Raw genomic sequence first — 15651 nt, 5'->3', positions numbered from 1 at the left:
AACCCAAGGAAAAGACTGTCTATTTATCCTATCCATGCCCCTCATAATTTTGTGAACCTCTATAAGGTCACCCCTCAGCCTCTGAGACTCCAGGGAAAACAGCCCCAGCATGTTCAGCCTCTCCCTTTGCTCAGATCCTTCAACTCTGGCAACAACCTTGTAAATCTTTTCTGAACCCTTTCAAGTTTCACAACATCTTTCCGATAGGAAGGAGACCAGAATAGCAAGCAATATTCCAACAGTGGCCTAACCAATGTCCTGTACAGTTGCAACATGACCTCCCAACTCCTGTAACTCAATACTCTGACCAATAAAGGAAAGCATACCAAACGCCTTCTTCATTATCCTATCTACCTGCAACTCTACTTTCAAGGAGCTATGAGCCTGCACTCCAAGGTCTCTTTGTTCACTCCCTAGGATCTTACCATTAAGTGTATAAGTCCTGCTAAGACTTGCATTCCCAAAAATGCAGCACCTCGCATTTGTCTGAATTAAACTCCATCTGCCACTTCCCAGCCCATTGGCCCATCTGGTCCAGATCCTGTTGTAATTGGAGGTAACCCTCTTCGCTGTCCACTACACCTCCAATTTTGGTGTCAGCTGCAAACTTATTAACTGTACCTCTTATGCTCGCATCCAAATCATTTATGTAAATAACAAAAAGTAGAGGGCCCAGTACCGATCCTTGTGGCACTCTACTGGTCACAGGCCTCTAGTCTGAAAAACAACTCTCCACCACCACCACTGTCTGTCTTCTACCTTTGAGCCAGTTCTGTATCCAAATGGCTAGTTCTCCCTATATTCCATGAGATCTAACCTTGCTAATCAGTCTCCCATAGGGAACCTTGTCAAACGCCTTACTGAAGTCCATATAGATCACATCTACTGCTCTGCCCTCATCAATCTTCTTTGTTACTTCTTCAAAAAACTCAATCAAGTTTATGAGACATGATTTCCCATGTACAAAGCCATGTTGACTATCTCTAATCAATCCATGCCTTTCCAAATACATATACATCCTGTCCCTCAGGATTCTCTCCAACAACTTGCCCACCACCGAGGTCAGGCTCACCGGTTTACAGTTCCCTGGCTTGTCTTCACCACCCTTCTTAAACAGTGGCACCATGTTTGCCAACCTCCAGTCTTCTGGCACCTCACCTGTGACTATCAATGATACAAATATCTGAGCAAGAGGCCCAGCAATCACTTCTCTCGCTTCCCACAGAGTTCTCGGTACACCTGATCAGGTCCTGAGGATTTATCCACTTTTAACCGTTTCAGGACATCCAGCACTTCCTCCTCTGTAATCTGGACATTTTGCAAGATGTCACCATCTATTTCCCTACAGTCTATATCTGCCATATCCTTTTCCACAGTAAATACTGATGCAAAAATTCATTTAGTATCTCCCCCATTTTCTGTGGCTTCACACAAAGGCCTCCTTGCTGATCTTTGAGGGGCCCTATTCTCTCCCTAGTTACCCTTTTGTCCTTAATATATTTGTAAAAACCCTTTGGATTCTCCTTAATTCTATTTGCCAAAGCTATCTCATGACCCGTTTTGCCCTCCTGATTTCCCTCTTAAGTATACTCCTACTTTCTTAATACTCTTCTAAGGATTCACTTGATCTATCCTGTCTGTACCTGACATATGCTTCCTTCTTTTTCTGAACCAAACCCCCAATTTCTTTAGTCATCCAGCATTCCCTATAGCTACCAGCCTTCCCTTTCACCCTGACAGGAATATACTTTCTCTGGATTCTTGTTATCTCATTTCTGAAAGCTTCCCATTTTCCAACTGTCCCTTTATCTGCCTCCAATCAGCGTTTGAAAGTTTTTGCGTAATACCGTCAAAATTGGCCTTTCTCCAATTTAGAACTTCAACTTTTAGATCTGGTCTATCCTTTTCCATCACTATTTTAAAACAAATAGAGTTATGGTCACTGGCCCCAAAGTGCTCCCCCACTGACACTTCAGTCACCTGCCCTGCTTTATTTCCCAAGAGTAGGTCAAGTTTTGCACCTTCTCTAGTAGGTACATCCACATACTGAATCAGAAAATTGTCTTGTACACACTTAAGAAATTCCTCTCCATCTAAACCTTTAACACTATGGCAGTCCCAGTCGATGTTTGGAAAGTTAAAATCCCTTACCATAACTACCCTATTATTCTTACAGATAGCTGAGATCTCTTTACAAGTTTATTTCTCAATTTCCCTCTGACTACTGAGGGGCCTATAATACAATCCCAATAAGGTGATCATCCCTTTCTTATTTAAGAATAACTTTCGAAGCTGGAATCAAACGTGGGACCCTGGCACCGGGAGGCAAATAACTTCCCTGGATGTATTTCTGGGAATATCCTCCCTCAGCACAGCTGCAATGTTATTCCTTATCAAAAATGCCACTCTCCCTCCTCTCTTGCCTCCCTTTCTATCCTTCCTGTAGCATTTGTATCCTGGAACATTAAGCTGCCAGTCCTGCCCATCCCTGAGCCATGTTTCCGTAATTGCTATGATATCCCAGTCCCATGTTCCTAACCACGCCCTGAGTTCATCTGCCTTCCCTGTTAGGCCCCTTGCATTGAAATAAATGCAGTTTAATTTATTAGTCCTATCTTGTCCCTGCCTGCCCTGCCTGTTTGACTCATTTCTGTTCTCAGCTGTACCCATCTCAGATCGATCTCTTTCCTCACTATCTCCCTGGGTCCCACCACACACCCCCACCTTACTAGTTTAAATCCTCCCAGGCAGTTCTAGAAAATTTCCCTGCCAGTATATTAGTCCCCTTCCAATTTAGGTGCAATCTGTTCTTCTTGTACAGGTCACTTCTACTCTAAAAGAGATTCCAATGATCCAAAAATGTGAATCCTTCTCCCATACACCAGCTTCTCAGCCATGCATTCATGTGCTCTATCCTCCTATTCCTGCCCTCACTAGCTCATAGCACTGGGAGTAATCCAGATATTACTACCCTTGAGGACCTCCTTTTTAAATTTCTGTCTAACTCTCTATAATCTCCCTTCAGAGTCTCAACATTTTCCCTTCCAATGTCATTGGTTCCAATGTGGACAATGACATCCTGCTGGCCCCTCTCCCCCGTGAGAACATTCTGCACCCTCTCTGAGATATCCTTGATCCTGGCACCAGGGAAACAATACACTATTCCGCTTTTTCTCTGCTGGCCACAGAAACGTCTGTCTGTACCTCTGACTACAGAATCCCCTAACATAATTGATCTCTTGGAAGCCGACGTACCACTCGTTGCAGTAGAGCCAGTCTCAATACCAGAAACTTGGCTGTTAGTGCTACGTTCCCTGAAAATCTATCACCCCCTACATTTTCCAAAACAGCATACCTGTTTGAAATGGGTATATCCACAAAAGATTCCTGCTCTAGCTGCCGACCTCTCTCACCCTTCCTGGAGTTAACCCATCTATTTGACTGTATCTGAGACATTCCTCCCTTCCTATAACTGCCATCCATCACATACTGTTGCTGTTGCAAATTCCTCATCGCTTCTATCTGTCTCTCCAACTGATCCACTCAATCTGATAAGATTCGCATCCAAAGCATTTATGGCACATGTAATCTGCAGTAACCCTTAAACTCTCTATAAACTCCCACATCTGACAAGAAGTACATATCACTGCAAAGGCCATTTTTGCTCCTTCACAATCTACAGACCCAGAAAATAACACCTTCTTATTCCTCTACAAACACTGCCCCAGGTTAAATTAATAGCTATGGCTTATATTTTAAGTTTAATCAAGAGACTTATCTCCAAAAACATATAATGAAGAAAGAATCCACTATACTCACTACTGCAACCTTTCTCTTGGACAGACTTAAAACAACAATTAACTTATCAGATTCTGTGCTGTGAACTTCACCGAACAGTTCCTCCAAGATTAGTTGTGAATTTAACTGTTTGTTAATTTTCCCAGATGCATTCCGATGTCCAGCGACACACGAATTCAAACAGCAAAGGTGGTAACTGTACAGGTTCTCTCTCTCTCTCTCCTGCACTGTCCTAACCATGTGCTTCCTTTGTCTGCTCTTCTCCCTTTTACACTGCTGTTGTTTTGACTTATTTTTTCCAAAGTTCCAAAACAATGCAACGCATATAAAACAGTAATTGCTGCTCCTAGAATTCGAGGAAATCACCTCCAACACCTAAAATACCTCAAAAAAAGGAGCAGCTCTTACAGCCAGAAATTTTTCCCGTCCTCCATCTTGGATTACCCAGAACCGTCTTGTCCTTTTCTGTATGATCTCTACTCATTCTTTCTATTATGTTACAGGCCAGGGTGGATAGAAACAACTGCAAAGATATGTGAGAACAGATGGTCTGAGCAGAACACATAAAATCACAATAAAGTCCTTCAGCATCCAAATTCCCTCTGGACATCAGCAACTTTAAGTAGCAGGACAAACTCCAAACACTTCTACAAACTAAGTGATACCTGCCCAGAACATATAGTTGATAATAACCTGAAATAGACAGCGAACACTCCTCCTACAGAAAGTACTTTTTGTTTGATTCATTCCAAGGTTGCAGGCATTACTGGCTGGGTCAGGTTTTATTGTTCATTGCTAATAGCCCTTAGGAAGGTGATGGTGAGCTGCTTTATTGGACTACTTTGGTCCATTTGTTACTGGGGATAGAGTTCCAGGATTTTTACCCAGCAACATTGAAGAAAAGGTGACATACTTCCCAGTCAGAAAGGTGAGTGAATTGGAAAGAAATTTGCAGGTGATGGTGTTCCCATGTATTTGCTGCCTGTGTCCTTTGAGATGGCAATGGACATGGGTTTGGAAGATGCTGTCTAAGGAGCTTTAGTGAATTCCTGCAGTGCATCTTGTAGATGGTATTCACTATTGCTAATAAGTGGCTTGGTAGAGTAAGTGAATGTCTGCAGATACTGGTGCTAATCAAGAGCTTTGTTTTGTTCTGGATGGTGTCAAGCATCTTGTTATTGGAGCTGCATTGACCCAGACAAATGGGTTGTATTCTGTCATATTCCTTACTTATGCATTGTAGCTGGTGGATTAAGTTTGGGGAGGGAAGAGGAGAGTTACTTGCTGTGAGAGACCTAGCCTCTGGCATGCTCTTGTAGCCACAGTACTTAAGTAGTGATTTGATTTCAATTTCTGGTCAATGGTAAACTCAGGATGTTGATAGTGGGTGTTTTAGTGATGTAAATACCATCGAATGTCAAAGGACAATGGTTAGATTCTCTCTTGTTGGAGCTGGCAATTGTCTGGTACTTGCGAAGTTTAGTTATCATTTGTCTGTCAAAACTTGCTATTGTCCTCTCCTTGCTGTGTTTGGGCATGACTACTTCAGCATCTGAGAAGTCACAAATGGTGTTGAACATTGTGTAATCATCAGTGACTTTATGATGAAGGGATGGTCATTGATAAAGCAACTGAAGATGTTGGGCCGAAGTCGTGATCTTATGAACGCCTGCAGCGATTTCTGGAGCTGAGATGACTGACCTCCAGCATGCACGATCTTCCTTTGTGCTAGGTATGACTCCAACCAGTAGGGAGTTTTTCCCTAACTCCTATTGACTAAGACTCTTTAATATCACACTTATTCAAATGAGGCTTAGATGTCAACGCAGCAGTATGACTTTCAAGCAGGGTTTAGCTAGCTGATTGTTATTGAAAATAGATGCGTCAGCGTTGCTCACTGAGTAATATTATGACTTGCCTGTTACTTGTTCATCCAAAATTCTCTATGCCTAAAAAAGGCTCATGACCTCATCAGAATAGAGTCCTATGCAGTCAGTGCCAGAGTGTATGTGCACAATTGATGGTATTTTGAAACTACAACAACAGCTAGTTTCTGAAATATAGGCGCTAGGCAACCGCATGGTGTGACTGGAGAATATAAAACAGAAAGCACTCCTTGCAATGTTTGATTTGGAGGGAAAATCATGTCCAGAATGCAAACAAAAAAAAAAGGAAAGAGACTTGAGTCTAAGAGAGAAAGACTGCGAGAGTGCAAAAAGAAACAGAGAAAAGTGTTGAAATATTTTAAAAATTAATTTTTAAATTAAATACAAAAAATCTCCAACAATAATTGAGATCTGTAGGAAGGATCAATCACATTTGAAATGACAATTTTTATTGTCTGTGGGTTTGTTTAACTGTAAAGAAATGTATCATAGCATTAAAAAAAAATTACACAGAGCTGAACACTGTTTCTCTGGCATGTTCAGAGGGTATCGATCATGTAAGCACCAGAACCACATACCCTTCGAAGTGTTTCAGTGTCTAGTCTATTAATGAGCTATCAAGTTTATTTGTTAGTCACTTGTATCACATGCTCCTCCCCAGCTGGGCCAGCTTTTATGCCTGTCCCTAGTTGCCCTTGAGAAGGTGGTGATGAGCTGCCTTCTTGCATCATTGCAGTTCACATGATGTGCGTTGATCCATAATGGTTTTAGGGAGGGAATTCCAAGATTTTGACCCAGTGGCAATGAAGGTACAGTAGTATATTTCCAAGTCAGAATAGTGAGTAACTTGTAGGAGATCTTGCAGGTGATGGTGATCTCATGTATCCGCTGCCTTTATCTTTCTAGATGGGCATTGTTGTGGGTTTGGAAGGTGCTGTCAAAGGATCTTTGGTGAATTTCTGCAGAGCAACTTGTAAAGAGTGCACACTGCTTCTCCAAAACATTGATGGTGGAGGGAGTGGATGCTTGAACATGTGGTTCCGATCAAGTGGGTTGCTCTGTCCTGGATGGTGTCAAGCTTCTTGAGTGTTATTGGGGCTGCACTCATCCAGGCAAGGGCGGAGTATTCCACCACACTCCTGACTTATGCCTTATAGTTGGTGGACAAGCTTTGGGGAGTCAGGAAGTGAATTACTCGCTCCAGTATTCCTAGCCTCTGATCAGTTCTTGTAGCCTGCATAAATGCAGTGAGATTTCTGGAGCTTCTGCCAGTTTGCCAAAAACCTGCTGGTTTTCATGTTTACCTGCACTTGCCATTATGGCCAGATTTCTCACAAAATGTGGTGCAGTGTGCAGCCCAGCTGGGACTGATAAAATTAGTTCTGCTCATTGACCAAGCAAGTGAGAAATCATTTCAAAAGCACGATTACAACATACAAAAATGAATTCCACACCCAAACCAATTCAAATTGAGTTTGAACAATTATCCAGATTTGGATACAAATGTTGTCCTTTGAAACTATTGGCAAGCATCGAGCTCATAATTGGGCAGCATATACTCGTGGGAGTATCATGTCGGTGTATAATTACCAATCTGTGTCCAATTGCTGGAGAATTTACATTGGCAATGGATCCAGAGTCCCAATGGTCCACAATAGATGTCTATCAACTTTTCTAGTTCTCCCCCTGATCCTCGATAGCATTGTAACTGAGCTGCATATAAACCTGTCGCGGCCATATTCCATCATGAACCATAATAACAACAAAGGGAGGGATAAGGCAAAAAAAACTTCAAAACCCAGTCTTACAGGTCACACATCTTAATGCCACTGGAGAACAATTTATCACTAGTTCCTCCTTGAAAAGATGGCAGCTGTTTGTGCACATGAATTATAAATAAGGAAAGTATTGATGTTCAGCAGTAGGCTGTATTCATTTTCCATATTGCATTTTGATTGATTGCCTGATCATTTGTGTCTGTTTGCTTGATGATCTATGATATATATATTGCATACATATATCTCCAACTAGTTTGTGATGTGCTGTGATGTATTGATGTTCCTTCATCATCTGTAGTGATCCCTACACAGACATAGGACTTCAGTGATAACCTCACCACGAGCTGAATTTTATGTTCAAATGAAATACTCAGTTACATCCTTGGCTGTGATTACTCATGCAGTTGAACAACATTCCGGAACCTAGCAGTGATATTGTCCAATGCCAGCCATACAAAATGGGCTCCCCAGTAAACGGAAGCTGACTTTTCATCATTTTCAACTGAATTCTCAGAATTATAGTTCAAACTCCTTTCAAGTACTCATTTCTTTGCCTTACTATTGATACAATTTGATTTTAAATCAAAAATATTGCTAATATTTTCAAAGTCGATGCAAAATAAAATTGACATTTAATCAAAGTAGATAGATTCGTATTAGGAGAGGGTTGGGTGCAGAGTGGCACAATGGAACAATGCTGGGCCCATAACCCAGAAGTTGACGGATCAAAACCATCCTTTGCTTACAGAGGAGTTCTTATAGTACAATGGTAGTGACCAAACTCTGATCCAGGAGGTCTGGGTTCATGTCCCACCTGCTTCAGAGGTGTGTAATAACATCTCTGAACAGGTTTATTGGAGAAAAAAAGAATCAAGATCACTAAGTGGAGATATGAATGTGGAATCTGATACACAGACAGATCAGGGATGATCTTATGAACAGTGGAGCAGTCTCTATGGGCCAAATGGTATATAGCTGCTCCTGTTTAATTTATTTATATAGAAATGACTTTCAGCATTAGAGGGAAAAAGCAGCAGCTTGACATTAAGTCAAACTGCTCAGAGAGCTGGTGCAGACATGATAGGCCAAATGGTGCCAAATGGCATGATTTAAATTCTGTGATTTTATTTCAGGTGCTCATATGGCTGCCAGGTTGTGGTGTGCAATTGCTAGCCTGGAACAATTGGAGCCACAGCAGGGGGCAAATGAAAGCCTTTGAATGGTAAACCCTGCCTTTGCCTTTGTACCCCCAAACCCAGCACCCCTACTGTTCCCACCTCATGAGAAGATGATAATAATTACTCACTTTCTCATTACTGGTTCCATTGAGGATTAAAGCTCAGCTCATGGTCACTAGACCCAGATGTTGCTGGGTTCGAAAAGGCCAGCAGCTTCTGTTGTCTGGGGCGCCAACGTGGTGTCCTGTGATAGGCCAGGAAATTCACTCATGGTTGGCTGTCAGCTCCGAATGACCTGTTGGTTACACAATTTAGTTTGGCTGTCTTGGCATATGTCTTGGCACATATGTCACAAAGAGACTGGCCTCCACACTTGAAAACAAAATCAGAAAATTGCACCTTTTGTTTCACAGGAACTGATGCATGGGAATGTACTTCAGGCTGTTCACTTTTCCATTATTTTTGAAATAAGGAAAAGACTTTGACAATAACCTGCATCGATAACAGCATATAAATCAGTCCCATTTTTGGAAGGAATTTTCAAGGCATTAGAGGTTATTTTTTATGTCAACATCCTTGGTAGTTAGAAGCATAAAAGCATGCAACAAAGAAAGTGTAAATTCATTGTATTATTTTCTTGAGCAATTCAGGGCTGGTCCCATTGCCTTGCTGGTTTCCATTACCCCATGCTTTTCTCTTGAAAGATTCATTGTCTCTGTTTTAACAATACCTTATGGCAAGATAACCTTCCACAGGAGGAAACTTTCCTGAAACATTATTTCTACTCTGATCAATGTCAGATACTTTACTGTAAGTAACTATTGAGACAGATAAACAATTTCTAATGGTTGGGGATTATAGAGCTAGGAGACATAGTCTGAGAATTAGGGCCAGACTGTTCAAGAGAGATGTTAGAAATATTTCTGCACATGAATGGCTTGTGGGGGGAGGGGGGGAGGGGGTACTGCTTTGGAGCTGTCTGCCAAAAAAGGCAGTTGATCTTAGAATAGTTGTTAGTTTTAAAGCTGAGATCGATACAATTTTGTTAAACAAAGATGTTAAGGGCTCTGAGCCAAAGACTCAAAATATGGAGTTAGACCACAGATCAGGAGGAAGTGAGGACTGCAGATGCAGACTCTGACTGGAGGTCAGTGTCGAGTGTGGTGCTGGAAAAGCACAGCAGGTCAGGCAGCATCCAAGGAGCAGGAGAATCGATGTTTCGGGCAAGAGCCAATCATTGGGAAATTTAGACCACAGATTAGACACGATCTCATTGAATGGCAGAATAGGATCGAGGGGTTGAATGGTCTACTCCTGTTCCTATTTTCCTATGGTAATTGTAACATAATTTAAAGTGGCATTGGTAATTTTCAAAAAGTGTGAATATATGAGGAGACAAACAAAAAGGCAGGTTTTCAACTAAGAGCAGAACAGGGTGCGCTCAGTAGCAATCATGAATGTTCTAAGTGTTCTGAGTTCTTTCATTAGCTTGCTCATTGAGTTTCACATGGATCAATATCCTATAAGTAATGTAAATATGTTCTAGCAAATAAAAAATAGCTATTAGGTTCAGAGGCAAGAAGGACTTGAATGAGGAAAAGACACTGTTAAGACAACTTAGATTGTGGCTGGTTAAATTTCATCTTTGAATTAAAATAATCAAACAACCTTTTACCTTCTTTTCTGGTAACTAATGTACCTAACCATTTTAGGTTGTGGTAGTTGTATATATAGAGGTCTTTGTGCAGATGAAAAGTTATTCTGCAGGGCAATACACATTCTTTCTGGCTTTTCAATTCTGTGCGAGAATGTGTTATGCATTTATTTCCTCACTCTTACTTTGAACATCACCAGTGTTTGTTTCATGTTTCACACATGGGTCCTCAGATTGTTTATTAGCCAGACAGGATGCAGCTGAACTGTTGAACGTGGGGCAAAAGCGATCTTATCACAAATCAATAACAAAAGGCGTAATTAACTGTGCTGTATCAGTGGTTTTTACTTAGGAATTTGCTGCATCTGAAGAAAACTGGTTGACAGAATATCATAGGAATGTGCGCATTGACACAAGAAAATAGTTTTATGCTGTAATGCTTCTCTCTGTTGTTCTTCACCTAGATAGCTGTCAGGGAACAGTCAGCATCTGGTGCTTTGGTAGCAATAGCCTAATTTATTCAAATACATCCTAACATAGTTTTGACTCAGATGGCTGCCAGAATACATAACCATGTTGTTTACATGGCACTTTCCTTTGCACTGGTTTACTCTATGTACCTTTGTTTCTTAGCTTTCTTCGGAGTGGCTTCTCCAGCTTTAAGATACTTCACTTTCAACTTCTAGAACTTCTTCCTTCATTTTTCGGCTTTTTCCCCAGTTGTTTCCTTTCCTTTGAATAATGCCTCAAAAAGGTGCCATTCCTCAGGTGTCAGCTGCACTGCAGAACCCTGTCAAAGTGATCATGTTTTACATGGATCGTGTTATAAGCTGGTAATGGCCAGAATGCTGTTACAAGGACAGTGGAATTCAAAAATCATAGTTGCTTGAGACGGATGCAAGTTGTGACGATGAACACTTGACACTCTGAAACTGACATTCTTGGACAATTCCATAGTTGACATTTTTGGAAACAATTGGAGGTCCGTTAGTTTTTGCAAGGAAGAAGACCAAACAGGAAGGAATCCCTATCCAAAAAAGAAATCCTGTTTTGAAATCATCTTAAGCAACAAAAGGTATTAATATATTGTACCATTCTGAGAATGGGTCACCAGACACAAAATGTTAACTCTGATTTCTCTTCACAGATGCTGCCAGACCTACTGAACCTTTCCAGCAACTTCAGTGTTTGTTACCTGCTGTTATGTTTCTTCAATACAGGACTGACCACATTTTAGGATAAAAATCAAACATTTCCAACTGTTTGATTGGTTTAAGGAACCTGGAGAAACTTCTTTAGATTTGCAACATTTTTAACCACCATCTTAAAGACAGCAAAGAATTGATTTATTTCCATTCTATTCTTTCAGTAGTTTAGTTTATGCATGTTAGTTTTTTAGAAATCATCTTATTTTATATGTGTATCAATTCTGTTGGAGAGTGTTTGATGAATTTTTCAATTTAGGTTTAGTAATAAATACATTTTAACTCTGTTTACAAGAAAGCTTTATTGTGTTCATTCTTAAAAATCACAGCACGAAGGTGTTCAAATATTCTTTCTCAGCAGTACCTCATGCTGTGATCACTAGAGAATTAGGAAAAATGGGAAATCATCCCAAATCTGTCCATAACAGGATAAATTGCTGTCTTTAATTCAAATGCACTCTGTAGCATATGGGAAACCCCATGGGATGGAAGTTTCTGCTTTTAAATACATAAAATGTTCGTCATCTATATCCTGAGCCCTGAACTCAGTTAAATTCAGAGTACAAGAGATTCTTAGGCTTCCTGAAACGAGGCAGAGTGCGTTGGGTGAGATAACAGCAGTACTGGATGGAGCCAAACTAAATCCTTTAAATGTTGAAATCTGACAGCCACTTCCTTGCCAAAGTGAAAGGCTTTTTGCATGTAGGCCCTGTCTGTGTGTGTTTTTATTATTTTAGAGGCAGTTTCAAATATTTTGGAAGTTATTTCTACTGTTTGGGAGTTAAATATGTTTGGTCTGCATTTCTCAGCTACACAACCTTCAGATCAACAAGGAAGCTAATTATACAGCTATCTCTATATCACAGATGAGGGACAAGCTATGCAGCAGCAACACCAGTGACAGCTGCCATCTCCTCAACCAGCTCTCTCCTCAGCCATCTACCATCTCCCAGGACAGATGGACCAAGCTAGAGCTTCAGTTCCAGGAGGCAATATGATCTGTTCCAAGTTAATTTCAAGGTGAAGTGTAATCCCATGAAATATTATGAGAATCTTCACATTCTCATGTAACAGCCAGTATTATTCCAGCTGATTGAAATACTGGGCAAGTCAAATCCCAGAGAAAAAAAACTGGCTTGACAGACAATAAATTTTATTTTTGCAATTTGGTTACCATTGGTGGATGTAGTGATTGGAATGAGGACACCCAGATGGACCTCATAGAATATGAATTCCCTGATTGGGGTTGTTAATCAGGGAGCCCAGGCTGACAGATAAGAACAGGAGTGTCAGATATCTTGTTCACTTTGACAGCTGGCTCTGAGTAAGTTGGATCAAGAACTCTCCAAGTGTAAGTAAATAGTGATTGGTGACAGGATACAGGTCTCTGTGGAGTTATTTCAGTGGACAGTCACTGAACCATATAACAGGAGAGACGACCAATGCACCTTTTATAAAAGAATATCAAAGTTTACAACACACAAAAGGGAATAAAAAAGCATAAACTACTTTACATTATATAAGAACTATTTGAAACTGTTTCATTATAAATATCACAAATAAATGATAAACACTTTTACTCTCAACAGCAACCTTACAGATACTCAAACCTCAGAGAAGTATCATCCTGTTTTCACTTTAACGTTCTTTGACTGTACTTGGTTTGTTTCTGGCTACTATTTGGATTCATTTGATGCTATCATCTTTACTTAACATCTCAGCATGAGAAACTTAAACTGTGAACACAGCTTACTTGGAGAAAGTGAGGACTGCAGATGCTGGAGATCAGAGCTGAAAATGTGTTGCTGGAAAAGCGCAGCAGGTCAGGCAGCATCCTTCCTGAAGAAGGGCTTATGCCCAAAACGTCGATTCTCCTGTTCCTTGGATGCTGCCTGACCTGCTGCGCTTTTCCAGCAACACATTTTCAACACAGCTTACTTACTTTGTTCAGACTTTAAAGTCTTCCATTACTAGAATTTTTATTTCAAAACTTTCTAAGCCACTTTAGCCTTCCTTTATTCTGTACTGACTATTTGGAAGACTGCTGAACTGTTCTGTTGAATTCCTGCTGCTCCGCCTTTTCTCTCTGAATAACCTGCTTCGCATGAAAGAAACCTTCCCAGTCATTAACTTTTTTCTGTTTTCTAACAAGAAAACTTGCTTCTGTCTCTTTTGTCACAGGCTGCCTCATTTTCTCGGGGACTGCCCAATTAATTTTCCCTCTCTTAAAGTTTCCATGTTTTTGAAAATACTGAACTACACACCTCAAGGGTTTGTTTCTTAAAAGCCTCATTTAAATGCATGTAAACGACTTTTTAGAAATCCCAACACCAGTCACAGAACTCAAAAATAAAACTCCAACAATGTGCCTCCTTCTCGACACTCAATATAAAATTAAAAATCAAATTTCAAGGTAAACATGAAATTAGAATTCAAGTTTCCAACTAATAACAATAACTCTTCAACAATTTGCCATTATTTCTTTTTAAATTGAAACATATCTCTGTCTCAATTTCACCAATTCTGACAATGGGAAGTCCATCATTCTATTACTCTGCACCTGAATGAGAACTGCTCCTAATCCAGTGAACATTGCATCCATGCCTATTTGGTAAATACATCTGGGTCTTTGGTGAATTAATACATCTATAAAGACCAGCTTCTCCTTAGAATTATGTAGTGCTAAAGTCTGTTCCTGATCCCAGTACTATTGATGGCCTTTTCTTTAAAATCTTTTTTAAAGTGAGACTGGCTAAGTTAGGGATGAGCATTCCAATTTAGTTCACCATGTCTAAGAAATGCTGTACTTCACTGCTCGACATTCAATTGTGGCTCTCCTCTTTCTGGAATCCACAGTGACACCTTGTTCTTGAATCACATGGCTCCAAAATGTGATGGTTATCTTTAAGAATCAACATTTCTCCTTGAGTGTAAGGCTTGCATTCCATAATGCTCTTTATATTTCGCTTACTTGTGACTTTGTAATCCTTTTTTTTTATTTGACCATGGACTAGGATATCATTTACGCGATAAATGGTTCTACTCTTCCTTCAAGAGATCTTGATATTGTACTCTGAAAAAAGTCTATTGCAGCCAAAATTGTGAAAGACCTCCCAGACATTGAAACAAAATCATCCAAATGGCACAACGAGTACAGTCAGAAAATTTGATTTGTAATCAGGAGGGAGCTGCCAAAATCTGCTGCTTCTGTCAAGTTTGGAGAAGAATCGGTTTCATCTTAACATGGTCAAATTGTCATCAACTGAAAAAGCAAATAGATTTTTCAATCCCCTTAATTTAATTGAGTGAGATCCACACACAATCTTCGCTCTCTATTTGCTTCAGGAACTGTTCCCAATCCCGAATACAGTTGGGTCAGTTCTGTCAATGGTGACAAGACTGTGCTTTTTATCATGTTGTCTAACTGAGATTTCATCTTTTCCAATAATGGAAGAGAAATCAGTATCTTCTTGCAGAGTCATGTAGTATTCCTGTTTTAATTTTCCTAATCTGTATAATCATGTAGAAATTCTGTCCCAATTTATCTTGGATGAATTGTATCCAATCTCCCTAAGAGAACTGGATTACATGGATTTCTACTTAGTAGTGAAGTGTTCTGGTTCTTCAGTATGAAGAGAGTCTCACTGACTTCTCATGTTTTGTGACTAAGCTGAATGGAGAATTGACATACAATTGCAAATCTTGCCCTCTGAACCTTAAAATTTTATGCTTACAGATTGATATCCACTGACTTTAACTGTGCTTTGTGGTGAGCCAGTGTTGAAACCGCTGCCACTCTATCCTGTGGAGGCTCTATTGCAAACCTTGCACATTTAAGGTGATGGTGTAGAATCTTTGCTAGCTGTCTTTGACCTCACCCAGCAATGTTTTTGTTCTCCATCCTTAACTGTTTGGACATTTTGATTTCTAAATGATTTCCCTTAGTCAGGATTTGTTTTACTTGTCTCCCCTGTTTCTGTGGTTCTATAGGTGTTGTTGTTGTTTGACAGTGTCCTATTTCCCATATTGATAGCACACAGCTTCATCTTCTGCGCACTTGTACTTGTAGTCTTGCCTTGACCCACACCTTGAGCAGCTTCATATGATCAATAATATTGACTTCTTTTCTTTTTCCATTTTGTTGTCTTTCAG

The 15651-nt window shown here is 40.2% G+C and overlaps 1 long non-coding RNA gene across 1 annotated transcript in view; it reads right to left on the bottom strand.

Moving 5' to 3' along the window:
• Positions 1-10533: 10533 nt before the first annotated feature.
• The window catches only part of LOC140480264 (uncharacterized), a 45149-nt gene continuing 40031 nt past the window's right edge, over positions 10534-15651 (bottom strand). Inside the window, exon 4 of the long non-coding RNA XR_011961239.1 lies at positions 10534-11084. This is a non-coding gene — a long non-coding RNA (uncharacterized lncRNA). The remainder of the gene's footprint in view (positions 11085-15651) is intronic.

Source organism: Chiloscyllium punctatum, chromosome 8 (genome assembly GCF_047496795.1).
Source record: "Chiloscyllium punctatum isolate Juve2018m chromosome 8, sChiPun1.3, whole genome shotgun sequence".
Classification (NCBI taxonomy): Eukaryota; Metazoa; Chordata; class Chondrichthyes; order Orectolobiformes; family Hemiscylliidae; genus Chiloscyllium; species Chiloscyllium punctatum.
The sequence above is the reverse complement of the archived record's forward strand: the minus strand, read 5'-3'. Positions and strand labels throughout refer to the sequence as shown.